The sequence below is a fragment of the Chiloscyllium punctatum genome, chromosome 20, assembly GCF_047496795.1.
Source record: "Chiloscyllium punctatum isolate Juve2018m chromosome 20, sChiPun1.3, whole genome shotgun sequence".
Taxonomy (NCBI): domain Eukaryota; kingdom Metazoa; phylum Chordata; class Chondrichthyes; order Orectolobiformes; family Hemiscylliidae; genus Chiloscyllium; species Chiloscyllium punctatum.
This window is the reverse complement of record NC_092758.1, coordinates 20,887,611-20,899,671: the sequence shown is the minus strand read 5'-3', so window position 1 is coordinate 20,899,671 and position 12,061 is coordinate 20,887,611.

The following is a 12,061-nucleotide window of genomic DNA, read 5'->3' as shown; positions in this document are numbered from 1 at the left end:
TGAGTGGAGCTAGGGATTCACAACAGCATTGGATCCATTTTGCAGGGAGTGAAATAAGTCTCATCCCTATTTGAACAGCTACACGCAAGTCCTCCAAGGTGAAATGATCTGCCCCCTGCTGGCAGGATGGAAGATTACTGGTGTCATGGTTGTGAGCTTTGAGTGGAACAGGGGCATAATGAGCTGAACAATCATTTTTTTTCTGACATTCTTCCTGTTTTACTGAAGGCAATATTAAATTCTAAAGCTCTGTTGATTTGCATGCATAAAATATCTTTTACCTCTGAACTAACTTTCAATATAATAACTGCATATATATCGAGGATAACAATGTTTCTATACTTTGTTCATTCATATTTAGATCAGATTACTTACAGTGTGGAAACAGGCTCTTCGGCCCAACAAGTCCACACCGACTCGCCGAATTGTTCCTCAGTCATCTTACAGGGCCATCAACTCACATATAGATGTGAATGTTAATTATTCAATCTCCTTGTGCTGATTTATATGCATGATACATGCAGTGTGTTGTCATTGCAAACTTAAGCAAATTTATAAAAGAAAAGATATACTAACATCTGTTGGAGAAATTGAGACAAAGACTTTGAAGATTTATTATGATGAGAGAATAGCCCAAATAATGCACCATTTGCAGACTATTGCCTCAAAGGCACAGTGGCTCAGTGGTTAGCACTGCTGCCTCACAGCACCATGGACCTGGGCTCAATTCCAGCCTTGGGCAACTGTCTGTGTGGAGTTTGCACATTCTGCGTGGGTTTCCTCCGGGTGCTCTGGTTTCCTCCCACAGTCCGAAGATGTGCAGGTTAGGTGAATTGACCATGCTAAATTGCCCATAGTGTTAGGTGCAAGGGTAAACATAAGGGAATGGGTCTGGGCGGGTTGCTCTTCGGCGGGTCAGTGTGGTCTTGTTGGGCTGAAGGGCCTGTTTCCACACTGTAGGGAATCTAAGAAATAAAAGGTCACCTCGCAGACTGATCATGTAGTAAAAGACTTTCCAGCAAGATGGCAGCAGAGGGCTATTGCACACAACAGTGGTTTGGGAAACACTTGAAACAGGTTAAATAACTATTTGTTACCCAGGTGTTTGGATTAAATAACGTCAATCTCCATGGTCAATTAAGACGTGTTTTGCCAATTCTTACTGGTAGACTCACGTGGAATTAGTTGCTATCTACAACATTCAGCAAATATATAGTAACCTTCTGGTGTTAAGTTACAAAATGAAAATGTATCAGTAAGTGAATCATGCACTGTGCACTTCTTTGTTTTCTGGTAGCCTCTTTTAATGAGGAGGACACTGTATGAAATCTGTTGCGCTGTAACCACAACAGGCCGAGCTGACTAAGAGACTTTCCCTCTCTTACTACCTGCCATAGGCATACTTGTACAATGAACAAGTTGATAATCAACATTGACCACATGGTCATAATTGGTACAGCACTTCCCTGTTGCCATCAGGTCTGGAAGGTGAAGCAGGAGCTTCGTGCTCAGACCTTCATGCTCAGAGCTGTGACTTTCAAATCTTTGTGGGTACATTAATAATTTTAAAGTTTTTAAATTAAAAATTCATGGTATGTGTGCAGGATGTAGGCATGCTAACATTTGTCGGCCATCTTTAAATAGTCTTGAAAATTATTGGCCCACTTAGAGGGCAACCACATTAGTCTGGAGTCACATATAGACAGGTCCGATAAGGCTGGCAGCCTAATAAAACAGTTGGGTTTTTAAGACAGTTTAATTGATTACAGTTTCATGGTCACCAGTATTGACAATTAATCAACTGAATTTAAATTCTACCAGCAACCCTGGTGAGATTTAAACTGGTGTACCAGGATATTAGTCAAGATTTTCATTAAACTAGCCTATTGTCACTGGTATCACCTTTTCCCTTACCTCTCCTTAAGAATTTTACAGCCATGTAAAAAATCGCTGCTACAACACTATCGTTAAAGAATAAATTACTCAAAATTAAAACATTTACAGCAGTTAGCCTATCATACTTGCAAAAATAATCAGTGAAAAATCATTTAAATTGTTCCCTCATTCCTTCATCCTGCTCTGAGTTTTAAATATTAAAACATTTTTATTTCTGCTTTTGCATTGCTGCTGATGATCAATCCTCTTAAGTGCAATTTTAAAAATTTGGCACATTTTTATTCATCTTTTTCATCCTCATAGTTTGTAAGGTCTCCATGAAATATCCTTTTATTCTTCACTGTTTGTCTGAAAAGAACCTTATGCCTTCACAACCATTGCCTCACATCTGTCTGTAGAATCTCTCCAATCTTGATCATTTCACCAATTTCAGGAGCTCGATAATCTGAGATACGATCCAAAAACTTCAGATTTCTTCGTGAATAACATTTCATCAGCACATAATGTGAGGTTGATTTTTGTGTTGATTCCAAATGACTTTTCTGAAGTGAACACAGATGATTCCTGTAAAAGGCAAGGTAAGTGGTATAGGTGACTGAGGTATCTCTATTTCTTAACCCAGACAAAAACAAGAAGGGCTTTTGCCCGAAATGTTGATTTCGAAGCTACTTGGATGCTGCCTGAACTGCTGTGCTCTTCCAGCACCACTAATCCAGAATCTGGTTTCCAGCATCTGCAGTCATTGTTGTTACCTCGGTTTTTACCTCAAAAACAAAGCTGTTTCTATTGTTAATGGTTTCTATTGAAAACTCAGTATACCAACAAATATCTGCTCTATACTGGAAAGGATTGTATAATAAAATCTGTTATAGATAGATCAGATCCTAAACCCTTACTTTATTGTCACATACACTCACACGAGTACAGTGAAAAGTTTACAAGTTGCCACTTATGGCACCATCTTGGGTACCAAAATACCTAGGTACAGATTCTTAAGTACAAATTCTTAGGGAAAAAAATAGAAAAATAAGGAAACGAAAAGTCCAGTAATAAATTAGAAAAATTGAAAAATGAGAGTTCACAATAACAGTCCTTCCAATCCAGACCGCATCAGGCTTTATCTCGAAGCCAGGACTGCTGGGAATTGAGCCCATGCTAAGGCCGGGAGTCTGAGTCCACGCTGAGGCCTGGGGATCGAGTCCACGCTGAGGCCTGGGGATTGAGTCCATGCTGAGGCCTGGGGTTCAAGTTCACGCTGAGGCCTGGGGTTCGAGTCCACGCTGAGGCCTGGGGTTCGAGTTCACGCTGAGGCCTGGGGATCGAGTCCACGCTGAGGCCTGGGGTTCGAGTTCACGCTGAGGCCTGGGGTTCGAGTTCACGCTGAGGCCTGGGGATTGAGTCCACGCTGAGGCCTGGGGTTTGAGTTCACGCTGAGGTCTGGGGTTCGAGTTCACGCTGAGGCCTGGGGATCGAGTTCACGCTGAGGCCTGGGGATTGAGTCCACGCTGAGGCCTGGGGTTCGAGTTCACGCTGAGGCCTGGGGATCGAGTCCATGCTGAGGCTTGGGGCTTGAGTCCACGCTGAGGCTTGGGGCTTGAGTCCACGCTGAGGCCTGGGGTTCGAGTTCATGCTGAGGCCTGGGGATCAAGTCCACGCTGAGGCTTGGGGCTCGAGTCCATGCTGAGGCCGGGAGACTGTGCTGGCTTTCACCCCAGAAATTGCAAAAAGAGAGAGAGAGAAAGAAAAGAAACATACAAAGTGGTTGAGCTTTTTCAGGGAGTGAGTTTTTTTCGGGGCAGCTGATATTTGTTGTATAATATTACTGATACAAGCTTTCACATTTTATTAAGTTGCATTTACATTTCTTCCAGCTGCAATGGTAGGAATTGAAGCCACATCCTCAGAGAATTGTGTAAATGCTAAAGACTATGGATGCCACAAACCTGAAACAAGCACAGAGACTGCTGGAGAAACTCAGCATGGCATCTGTGGCAAAAAATTGAATTAATCTTTCAAGTCCAATATGAAGTCCTGATGAAGCAGCATTCCAGGCTTGAACTGTTAACTCTGTTTCTCTTTCTACAGATACTGCCAGATCTGTTGTGTTTCTCCAGTATTCTCTGTGATTGTGCCCAGGTGATTAGCCTGAATCCTTGGATTATTAGTTCAGTGACATTACCAATACACTAGAATTCCTCCCTATATATTCCGAGCAGGAATTTGCTGGGACAGTCTTGGAAGAAAGTCAAGCTTCCACCTGAACCGAACTGGACCCCACCTTAGGATGCAAGAACCAATATCACTTAACAATGGCACTGAATATTCCAAATTTTTAAAATTTAGTTTTTGATAAAATAAAATCTCATAGGTCAAAGCTTTTAAATTTGCACTCATCCGCATGTTTTGAAGAATACCAATGTAAAGGAAAATCACATTTCATGAAGGTACAAACATACACGTTAGAAACTAAATAGGTCTTTCAAGCTTGCGTCACTATTCAGTAAGAACGTAGCTGCCTTGTTTGTGTGCAGAACCCTACTTTATACCTAACCATTTTATTCTGCATATGAAGTGAGTGCTGATTGATTGGTAAGTGGATTGGTACGGCTGTTTCCGTGGTGAATGCACCAGTTAAATGGTGAATGGAGTTAGCTACCAGAATTATTTATGTTTTTTTTTCTTTTTTTTTTCTTTATGAAAAACACCCGAGTGGCCAGTGACAAGCACTGCCCTTCTCATCAAAGGTCAATGCTGTGTGATTATTTATGTTTTGAATCAGGTAGGTTGATTCTGATTGGTCAATGTGTTGCCCTGAGAACTGAATCAGTGAATGACTGTCACCTGTTTGTTGAGCTGAAATTGGTGCAGCGAAGGTGCATGCTCTTTCTGCCTGCAACAACGCAGGGCACTGTGTGCCATACTGTGAGCCTGATTGAGAATCTTAACTTGGTTGGCAGGGTAATTCTTCATATACTTGGTGTTATTTATTAAAAGCACTGAATAACATCCATAGTTGGACCTCCATGTTGAGTTTCGCTGGTTTATTTTTGTCAGCTACCTTCCCCCCAGCCCCACCCCCTCCACTCTTCCCATTTATCTCTCCACCCCTGAGGCTCCCAGCCTCATTCCTGATGAAGGTCTTTCCTGCTCCTCAGATGCTGCCTGACTTGCTGTGCTTTTCAAGTACCACACCCTTGACTCTCATCTCCAGCATCTGCAGTCCTCACTTTCACCTCGCTGATACAATTGCCAGCCTCTGGATGTAAGAGTTAACAGTTCAAGTCTGGAATGATGCCTCTTCAGAACTTAAAACAGACTTGAAACATTAGTTCAATTCTTTTGCCATCATGCGCTGAACTTCGCATTCCAAATCTTCCATGGTGTGATAGGTAGGATTGTGCTGTAGCAGTTTACAATTCAATGGGCTGAAGGGCCTTTTTTTTGCACTGCAGACCTTTAGGACTCTATAACGCTCTAACAGCTAGCTCCGCCTATTGTTCAAACTTCTGAGATCTGATAGGTGATTAGTGATTCACCAGTCTTCATTATGGTCAGGTCAAAATCCTGGAACCCCTGCCTTCACAACACTGTGGGCGTAGCTGCACCACAGACTGCAGCAGTTTAATGAGGCAGCTCATCACAATCCTCTCAAGGGCAAATGGAGATGGGAAATAAACGGGGGCCCAGGCAGTAACACTGATGAAATTACTCCTTGGATGCCGATATCCCATCACCAAGTCTTCATTTATTTACATGTGCACAGCACATCCACTCTGACCAACCAGCTTAGAGCCAGTCCATTAGAGGGAGGAGAATCCCTCAGACTGCTGTTTATTTATTTCATTAAACAGTACACAGTTCACAAACAGTTAACATTAACAGCTGAACACAGAGAAACAGCAATTTACAAGGGATAGGAGCAGCAAAGCCAAACCCCCAACCCCACCGTCCTACCAGTTTTCAAGGAAATGAGGACAAACCTCAAATCCCTCCTTCAGTCATCACAAAACAGTAACAAATACATACAAGACCTTGCAATTAAATAGCAAACAGAGCATAGACTACAGACCTCCCCAGCAACCCTGTGAGCTTCCCGTTCCTCCCACTTCCGGCTGCTCTAAGGCAACCTGCCCTCATGCCCCTTCTGGCTCTTGGTCTGCCATGACCAGATCTCGGCCTGCCCCTACGCACTTTCTGGCTCTCGGCCACTCTGACACACCTTCCAATCATCTCTAGGACTGCCTTCGCACTTACTCCTTCTCAGGATAACAGCGCTCAGAATGGCCTACTCACCCTCCGGCTCTCGGGGCAACCGGCATTGGGGTGGCCTACCCACCCTCTGGCTTTTGGGACAGCCTACCCACCTTCAGGTTCACAAGACGGCCTACCCACCCTCTGGCTCTCTTGGTGACAACTTTTGGGATGACCTATGAGCCTTCTGGCTCACAGCAAGTTCTGCCAGACCTGGGGACACACAAGACAGTGCAGGTCATAAATCCAACAAGCAACGAGACAGTCAATTATCAACAAACAGAGTCTCTTCTTGTGCAGACTTCATTACCATAAACAGTTCTCTTCAAAATGTAGAGTCCATTCCCAAAAGGGTCCACTCCAATATACAAAGTATATTGTCAGAACTAAAGTCCACTCCAAACTGAAGAGTCCATTGACAAAAACAGAGTCCACAGCCAGGCAGAGTCCACTCCTGAAGGCCAGGATGGAACAAATGCTCACCTCCCAGCACACATAGATGCTCAGTCTTTACAGAGGCCTAGTCCACTGACAAAGGGCCAGGTCTACCCATAGGAACAGCTCATCTGGAAAGGTGCATTTCCTCACAAGGACTCAGTCCAAAAACCAAGAGAAGTGAAAACATGCAAAAAAAAACTAGAGTGCAGAGGCTAAGCCCTGCCACAAAATCAGCATCGTCCTTTTCTCAAAGTAAAAGAGAAAAGAGTAACACACAAGCTGTAACCAGCCAGTGAAACAACAGTTCCCTAATGAGAACTGAAACATACCTGAAACACATTGACTGTGTAGATCAGGCAGTATAAAAATCAGTCTGCAATAAAAAGAATACCAGTTAACAAACTGGCTATATATTTCAGCCAGTTCAGGAATCAGATTCCCCAAAAAGCAGAAACCAACAGTAGCAATAACACACCAACTATGACCCAGCCAGCACAGAGTCTGTCCCCTAAACTGAGGAGATTCTGAATCTCCTGTTTAGTTTTGTGTGTGTGCAAGTGTGAGACACAGTGAAAGACACAAGGTGAACAAATTTTTATTCAATTTCCACCACCAGGAAGAAAGGAAACACCCAAGTGGCCAGTGGCAAGCAGTGTCCTTGAATCTCCTGATTATCTTTTTATTTTTTTTCCTCTTTTTTCCTTTTTGTCAATTTTTCTTTTTTTTTGTTTATTTTGAAATCCCCATACTACCGTCTAACTGCAGTCATGCTTATTTTCCCCAGCAACTACGTTGTGTGTGCGCAAGTGTGAGACACAGTGAAAGACGCAAATCTTTATTCGATTTCCCCCACCAGGAAGAAAGGAAACACCCAGGTGGCCAGTGACAAGCGGTGCCCTAGAATCTCCTGTTCATATCTGTCAGTCAGGACTCCCTGATTGGCCCAGGTTAACAGCCCCAGTCAGGGATCTCATACTCAATGAGATCCACCTGGTTGACCCCTTTCCAACCACTGCAGTGATGTCCTATAAAAATCACCAATTTAATCATTGGTATTTTCTGGACAATTCCAGTGGCCAACGCTGGGATAAAAAGGATATGTTCATCACCCAAATCATGCAGGATGCAAACAACTCCTTGTTGGATCATATGTTCCACCAGAAGAATATGGTTGACAGTCAAAAAAGGAAAATCCCCGAAGGAACACAGGAGAAAGTGTAATATGTAGATTTTCGAGGATCTAAAATGCCTATGAAATTTTTCTTCCCATTTTGTTCTTACAGGCTTAAATATGGAAACCAAATCTACAATTCAGAAGATATGTACTCAGACAATTTGGTTTGAATCTTGCAAGCACCAAGACTGGTTGGTGATAATCTTAAAGAAACATGATTCAATACATCCTTGCCAGCAATCTACAATGTGATAAGCACTAAGATCCAGTCACCTCCTTGCCTGTAATCAATCCACCCTTCGCTGCTCCATTATAATTCTATCATTGGCAGGGATGGTACTAATTGGCCTACCCGGCCATGGGTCAACTGTGACCGACATATTTAGCCTGTTATAGGAGAGGCCCCCATCAAGGGTACAGTCCAGTGGCATTCCCTGCACAGTGGTGTGTCTTTCTTTAAGATCCATCAATGGGCAACCCTTCCAAAGGCCTACTTACCCTCAGGCTCTGACGAAATCACATTGAAGAGTTATACTGAACTCAACACGATAACTTTGTTTCTCTCTCCACAAAACTGCCAGATCGCCTGTGTTTCTCCAGCATTTTCTGTTTCTATTACTTTCACACTCTCCCCATTACCCTATCCAATCGATCTACCTTAGCCTCCCAATGCCCCATTGTTCCCTTTGCCTGGCCTCCCCTGTTGGCTGCAGCATGGTCCCCAGATTTATCTCTGACGCTGGCTTCAGTGCAGCTTGCCCTTCTTTCAGCTTTGCTGCAGTACCAGCTGCGGCCACTGCTCCCAATGGCGCTGCTAGCATTGCATAGCTTAATGTTTTTGATTGGTGGTCAGCTCTCTGATTCAGGGCAACAGTTGTTGAAGGGTGGAAGTTCCAGACAATCCATGAATGGCTGCTGTCTGCAAGACAACCCCTGGGCTTCAGGGTGACTAATTGCCCTTGCCCATGCCCCCACCTTAAAAGAGCAACTTTCCCCAAAATACTGCACTGAAACCACATTGCCAACTATAACACAGTTTTCATGGAGGGGTATGTTTTGCACATTTGCACAAAATCATGCTTTTTCTCTGAAAGAGAAAGTTGTTCATAACAGAACTTGTTAATTGTGGCTTTGGGGAATTCAGTGGGATCTGTAACAAAAAGAAAATTTACCATTTCTTAGCAATTTGCAAGGCTCTGCTGATTTCAGGCAATTGATGCCTTCAAGCAGATTCAATTGTATTTGGAGCACGATTACTATAATCATGAGATTCTCCACAAAATTACTGGCAATTAGGAGAGGCAGTCTAGAGGAGATTTCCCATTCCAAACACATTTTGTTGGTCAATTATCATTTTGGTTTAACCAGCCATTTTGTAAAGTGGGCAGACCATGCTAATGTTAATACGTGCATTATTTCGGGAAGGCTTCATAGCAGTATGGAGAAAATGAGGACTGCAGATGCTGGAGATCAGAGTCGAGAGTGTGGTGCTGGAAAAGCACAGCAGGTCAGGCAGAATCAAAGGACAAGGAGAATCGATATTTCAGGTATAAACGCTTCATCAGGAATCTCTATAACAGTGTGGGTCCAACCTGCAAAGGCTGAGGTTACCATGAGGGATTATTCTTCTCAGTCACTCCCTTCAACTGAGGCACGGTGACACTCCAGTTAAAGAACCAATAGTTGTCCCTTTCTAATGAATATAGTCCTATGGCCCTCCGAGACTATGTACACTTTAACATTATGTTTGCAAAAATGGAGGAAGTGAAAATAATGTTTGGTGTCATATTTCCTTACTTATATTCTGGCTTTCACGTGGCAGTGCAATGTTTTTGCAATGTTTTCTAACATATTAATTTTAATGAAGTCAGTCGATGCTCTAATTTTTTGATCTTTTTTGTTAAATTCAACATGAAAAAAACTAACAGAATTCCCTAATGAGAAGCTCATAGCTGTTCATATTTTAAGTTGAGAAATTTCACTGTCAATTAAAAAAATGTTACTCATTTGGGTTACAACACTTTAAGATCGAAATATTCAATGCTCCATCTATTTATCTAAATATTAGAGGTTTGGCATTGCCTTGTCTGATGCACTGTTGCTTATCTCAGAGACAGAGAGCATTTTGTACAGAAACACTTGCTGTTAGAGAATTGCAGGTGATGAAACAATACTTATACTGAGAGGAAATGTTAAACATATTATACAAAGTATAAACAGTCCAGAATAATGTACCGGGCTTTTGCTCAATTTATCCTCATAAAGCACGATGAATATAGAGGATATATTTTAATTAAATTAAGTTCCCTACAGTATGGAAACAGGTCCTTCAGCCCAACAAGTCCATACCAACCCTCTGAAGAATAACCCACCCAGACTCATTCCCTAGCCTATATTTACCCCTGATTAATGCAACTATGGGCAATTTAGCATGGCCAATTTACCTGACCTGCACACCTTTGGATTGTGGGAGGAAACCAGAGCACCCGGAGGAAACCCATGCAGACAAGGGGAGAATGTGCAAACTCCACACAGACAGTCGCCCGAGGTGGGAACTGAACCCGGGTCCCTGGCGCTGTGAGGCACAGCGCCCCTTGAGCGGCATGGTGGGAAATGGCAAAATTGATATTTTTCTTATTTTTTCTTAACTGAGATTCAGTGGCAAACTGGGTTATTTACTTGTATATTTAGCTAATCAAAGTAATTTGTGCAGAATCTTATGTTCTTGGGATAGTTACATATGTTGCGCACTGTTTCCAGGTCTTGATCCTGCTCTTGTCTTCACATCAGCCCACTTGAGCATCACAGCAGCCATAGAGAAATGGGCGAACAAGAATGCCAAATCCTGAACAGTTCAGTCAGCAAATGAGGTCTTAGTATTACTGCCTTGACAAAGTGATCCATTGAAAGCATGGTTCAATGGCATATACTGGGTAGACACAAGGATTGGTAAGGTAAATTATCTAATGTTTGGAAAAGATTGTTAGAATGCTGGAAAAGAAAGTGTCAGCTGTGACGCATCAATAAGTTGAAACATCACCACCAACTTGCGGAGGATAGGCAAGTAAAGATGGAGAAGCAGCAGTGGGTGGGGGTGGGGGGGGGTGGGGGTGTGTGTGGAAGGGATAGTGTGGATGATATGGAAGGAGAATTAGACAATTCCAAAATGGAACCAGCTACTATCTAGTTAGCTGACACTGAACTGTTGGAGAGGTTAGACACCATGCTTTTACTTTTAGAGGCATAAGAAATAAGAGACATAACAATGTTACTCGGTGAATTTAAAAGAGTCTGTAGAGACAAATCGTTCCAAATAAAGTCAGTCACACATAATGTGAATAAAGGAGAATTCTCTCCTATAAAGTGCCATTGTTTCTTTAGGTCATTTTTTGACATTTCATTTTTATAAGGGTAGAAGTGTTATAAAATGTTTTATATTTAATATTGTTTGGAAATCGTATGTCTCAAACAATTTGAGAAAAGATAATTTATTTCAGTTTTTTTTGGATATACAGTGGAGATTTCTTTAAAAGATATCATTGTAAGCTGCCATTCTTTTTCTTCTAACATAGCTTCCTAAAAAAGCACATGACTGGTGAAAGTTGCTTGTCATGACGTAAACGCTTGTGGAGTTGTTTTTGAGCAGTAACTAGCTTGGAGAGGTCCTTATTTTATTTAGCTGAGTTAGAGGAAAGCCTGCTAAGAACCAGCTGATTTGGAAGAAAGCTGGCTATTAATGAGCAGTCTGCTGATCTCTTCCATTTCTGAAGAGTAAACCCCCCTGCAGCAGTTCAGGGAGAAACCTATCCTTTTGAAAGATTAACTGAAACAACATCGCAAGGAAGTTATGTCAGCAAAACTTCTGAGATAACCATGTAAAATTTGTGTCTTAACAAAAAAAGCCTTTTGTCTTCAAGAATGGTGGCATGGTGGCACAGTGGTTAGCACTGCTGCCTCACAGCGCCTGAGACCCGGGTTCAATTCCCACCTCAGGCGACTGACTGTGTGGAGTTTGCACGTTCTCCCCGTGTCTGCGTGGGTGTTCTCCGGTTTCCTCCCACAGTCCAAAGATGTGCAGGCCAGGTGAATTGGCCATGCTAAATTGCCCATAGTGTTAGGTAAGGGGTAACTGTAGATGTAGGGGTATGGGTGGGTTACGCTTCGGCGGGGCGGTGTGGACTTGTTGGGCCGAAGGGCCTGTTTCCACACTGTAAGTCATCTAATCTAATCTAAAAATAACCCAATGGCCAAGTTAGATGTTTTTCAGAAAGCCAAGCTCTGCAGAGAAATCAGTTTGTGTAA